Below are 5,374 nucleotides of genomic sequence, written 5' to 3' on the forward strand. Positions count from 1 at the left end.
CTTAAGGAAGAAACACATTGAAACCCTAAACCATTTTTAAACCCCGCATGTTCTATCATTGATCCAAAAATATTAATATGAAACATTATCCCAAGGAATAATTTTTAAGGAGTATTGAATGAAAAACATCCAGAGTTTGTACAATTACACTGTTTCTAACATAATAAAACGACTATATGAAATAATATTTTAGTCTAATTATTGTTGTTATCTTTCAAATAATGGTCAAAAAACTTGTAACAATAAATATTTTTAAAAGCTATCACAAAATACATTAATAACATATTCAATTTATACTTATATATTAAATTTATTATTAAGTGTCATTAAAGACTTTATTAGAAAACTTGTAAAGTTTTCAGTCACATGCACAATAAATTACCATATACGTAAATTTCGGTCTCGAAGTCAGTCACTATGCATTAGTCACCAAGACATTAGTAATCGATTTAGATTGGTCCCTAAATCCATCACTAATCAAAATAGTGACGAATTTTAGTCATTTAGTGACTGATTTTTTTTATCACTATTTATGGTTTTTTATTGTTTTTAGCAAATAATCTCAAATTTCATGAAATGACAAAACACATTGAAACCCTAAACCATTTTGAAACCCTGCATATTCTGTCATTGGTCCAAAAATATTAATATGCAACATTATCCCTAGAAATATTATTTAAGGAATATTGAATACAAGATATTCAGTTTGAAAAATTACATTGTTTCTAGCATAATTAAACGACTATGTAAAATAATACTTTAGTCTAGTTATTTGTTATTATCTATCTAATAATGGTTACAGAACTTGTAGCAATAAATATTTTTAAAAGCTATCACAAAATACATTAATGGCATATTCAATTTATACTTATATATTAAATTTGTTATAAAGTTTCATTAAAGACTTTATTAGATAAATTATTAAATTTTCAGTCACATGCACAATAAATTGTCATATACGCAATTTTCGGTCTCTAAGTCAGTCACTATGCACTAGTCACCAAGACATTAGTAATCGATTTTGATTGGTCCCTAAATCCATCACTAATCAAAATAGTGATGGATTTTAGTCATTTAGTGACTGGGTTTTTTATCACTAGTTATGGTTTTTTATTGTTTTTAACAAAGAATCTATCGTTTCACGAAAGAACGAAACACATTGAAACCCTAATCAATTTTGAATCCCTGGATGTTCTGTCATTGGTCCAAAAATATTAATATGCAACAATATCACTAGGAAATATTATTTAAGGAGTATTAAATAAAAGACATTCAGTTTGTATAGTTAAATTGTTTCTAACATAACAAAATGACTATATAAAATAATATTTTAGTCTATTTATTTGTTACTATCTTTCAAATAATGGTAAAAGAACTTGTAGCAATAAATATCATTAAAAGCTATCACAAAATACATTAATAACATATTTAATTTATAACTATATATTAAATTTATTATTAAGTGTCATTAAAGACTTTATTAGATAAATTATAAAATTTTCGATCACATGCACAATAAATTGTCATATACGCAATTTTCGCTCTCTAAGTCAGTCACTATGCATTAGTAACTAAACCATTAGTAACCGATTTCTATTGGTCACTAAATACATCACCAATGTAAATAGTGACGACATTTAGTAATTTAGTGACAAAATTTTCGATCACTATTTATGGTTTTTTTAGTGTGTATAACAAAGAATCTCACGTTCCAAGAAAGGACAAAACACATTGAAACCTTAAACCTTAAACCATTTTGGATCCCTGCATGTTCTGTCATTGGTCCAAAAATATTAATATGCAACATTATCCCTAGGAATATTATTTAAGGAGTATTGAATAAAAGACATTCAATTTGTATAGTTATATTGTTTCTAATATAATAAAACGACTATATAAAATAATATTTTAGTCTAGTTATTTTTTACTATCTTTCAAATAATGGTGAAAGAACTTGTAGCAATAAATATTTTTAAAAGCTACCACAAAATACATTAATACCATATTCAATTTATACTAATATATTAAATTTATTATCAAGTGTCAATAAAGACTTTATTAAATAAATTATAAAATTTTCGGTCACATGCACAATAAATTGCCATATACGTAATTTTTGGTCTCGAAGTCAGTCACTATGCATTAGTAACCAAGACATTAGTAACTGATTTTGATTGGTCCCTAAATCCATTACTAATTAAAATAGTGTCAAATATTAGTCATTTAGTGACTGGTTTTTCGATGACTATATATGGTTTTTTTAATGTGTATAACAAAGTATCTTACGTTTCATAAAAAGAAGAAACACATTGAAACCCTAAATCCTAAACTACTTTGAAACCCTACATGTTCTATCATTGATCCAAAAATATTAATATGCAACATTATCTCAAGGAATATTATTTAAAGAATATTGAATACAAGACATTCAGTTTGTACAGTTACACTGTTTCTAAATTAAAAAAATGACTATATAAAATAATATTTCAGTGTAATTATTTGTTACTATCTTTCAAATAATGGTAAAAAAACTTGTAGCAATAAATATTTTTAAAAGCTATAAAAAAATACCGTAATAGCACATTCAAATTATATTTATATATTAAATTTATCATTAAGTGTCATTAAAAACTTTATTAGATAAATTATAAAATTTTCGGTCACATGCACAATAAAATGCAATATACGTAATTTTCAATCTCCAAGTTATACACTATGCATTAGTAACCAAGAAATTAATAATCGATTTTGATTGGTCCCTAAATTCATCACTAATTAAAATAGTGACGATATTTAATAATTTAGTGACTGGGTTTTTTATCACTATCTATGGTTTTTTTTAGTGTGTATAACAAAGAATATCACGTTTCGCGAAAGGAAAAAACACATTGAAACCCTAAACCGTAATCCATTTTGAAACGCTGCATGTTCTGTCATTGGTCCAAAAATATTAGTATGTAACATTAATCCTAGGAATATTATTTAATGAGTATTGAAGATATTAAGTTTGTACAATTGCACTGTTTCTAACACAATAAAACGATTATATAAAATAATATTTTAGTCTAGTTATTTATTGTTATCTTTCAAAGAATGGTCAAACAACTTGTACCAATAAATATTCTTAAAAGCTATCACAAAATACAGTAATAGCATATTCAATTTATACTTATATATTAAATTTATGGTTAAGTGTCATTAAAGACTTTATTAGATATATTATAAAATTTTAGGTCACATGCACAAGAAATTGCCATATACGTAATTTTCGGTCATTAAGTTAGTCATTATGCATTAGTAACCACGACATTAGTAATCGATTTTGATATGTCCCTAAATCCATCACTAATTAAATTAGTGACGAATTTTAGTCATTTAGTGACTGATTTTTCGATCTCTATTTATAGTTTTTTAGTGTGTATAACAAATAATCTTACGTTTCACGAAAAGATGAAACACATTGAAACCTTGAACCCTAAACCATTTTGAAACTTTGCATATTCTCTATAATTTTTATTTAAGGAATATTGAATACAAAACATTCAATTTGTACAATTACACTATTTCTGACATAAAACGACTATATAAAATAATATTTTAGTCTAGTTATTTATTACTATGTTTCAAATAATGGTCAAAGAATTTGTAGTAATAAATGTTTTTAAAAGATATTACAAAATACATTAATAGCATATTCAATTTATACTTACATATTAAGTTTATTATTAAGTGTCATTAAAGACTTTATTAGATAAATTATAAAATTTTTGGTCACATGCAAAATAAATTGGCATATACGCAACTTTACGATCTCTAAGTCAGTCACTAAGCATTAGTAACCGATTTTGATTGGTCCCTAAATCCATCACTAATTAAAATAGTGTCGGATATTAGTCATTTAGTGACTGATTTTTCGATGACTATATATGGTTTTTTTAGTGTGTATAATAAATAATTAGTTGCTACATTGACTACATTAGATAATATTTTAGAGACTAAAAAATTATTTGTATCTAAATTAGTTTCTTATTGATAAATAGTTTTTATATTGGTATCTAATTAGCAACCAATTATTTAAATTCTAAAGTGTGTAGCTAAAACCTTTGTAGCTAATTAGATACCAATTTAGAAACTACTTATCAATAATAGAAGCTAATTTAGATACCAGTCATTCTTTTAGTCTCTAAAATAGTATATAAGTTAGTCAATATAGTAACTAATTATTTTTTATCTCTAAAATTTGTTTATATTTAATGATTTTCTAGTAGTGAATCAAATTGCTAACAAAGCTTTTTCTTATTCGTATTGGGAAACTTGCATTTGTTTTAGAAGGTCTATCATTGGTTATTGTGTGTTTATGGGAAACTCTTTAATTTCATGGAAGTCTAAAGAGTAGTCTACAGTGTTCAGATCTTCTTTAGAGGCAGAATACAGAGCATTAGCTTAACGTGTTTGTGAACTTTAGTGGTTACAATATTTATGTCATGATTTGCATACGAATATTTCTAAATCTTTTGTTGTTTATTGATACAATAAATCTAGTATATGCATAACAAATAATCTCTTGTTTCTTGAGATGACGAAGCACATTGAAATCGATTATCATTTCGTTTGGACTAAACTTCAAGAATATCTCATTCATTTAATTCATGTTTCTTCTTTGAATCAATCAAGTGGCTGATATGTTATGGCTAAGTTAAAAAAAAAGTTATAACACAACCTACATTATTAATTGTTATGGCTAAGTTAGTATTTTGTTTACTATTTATTATTTATGAGATATTTAATATAGTAGTAAATATAAATTTAAATATTATTAATATACTATCATAAAACTTAGAATCAAGATTTAATTAAAGAAATTTGTTGTAAATGGTTAAATTTGTATATTTGTTTTAGAACATTTCACTATAAGAAAATCATTAAATGTGAATCAAATCTAGAGAAAAAATAATAATTGGTCACTATATTGACTAAATTGCATATTATTTTGGAGACTACAAAATTATTGGTATGTAAAGTGGTTTCTATTGTTAGCAAAAATTTATAAAATAGTTTCTAAATTGTATCTAAATTAGCTATCAAGAATTTAATTACTAACTACTTTGTATTTTAACTCAATCTTTATATACCAATAATTTTTTTATTTATAAAATGATATCTAATTTAGTCAATATAATAATTAATTATTTTGATTTCTAAAATTAATTTTTTATAATAATTTTTTTTAGTGTTTTTGCTAAAATATTTTAAAAAAATAGTTTTTACTTTACAAATCAACTTAATCTTTTGCTTTAAATTGATAAAAATGTTATTGAGAAAGTTAGATGTTGAAAGTATGTTATTATGTTTCACATAATTTTATTAATAGCAT

The sequence above is a fragment of the Phaseolus vulgaris genome, chromosome 9 (genome assembly GCF_000499845.2).
Source record: "Phaseolus vulgaris cultivar G19833 chromosome 9, P. vulgaris v2.0, whole genome shotgun sequence".
Classification (NCBI taxonomy): domain Eukaryota; kingdom Viridiplantae; phylum Streptophyta; class Magnoliopsida; order Fabales; family Fabaceae; genus Phaseolus; species Phaseolus vulgaris.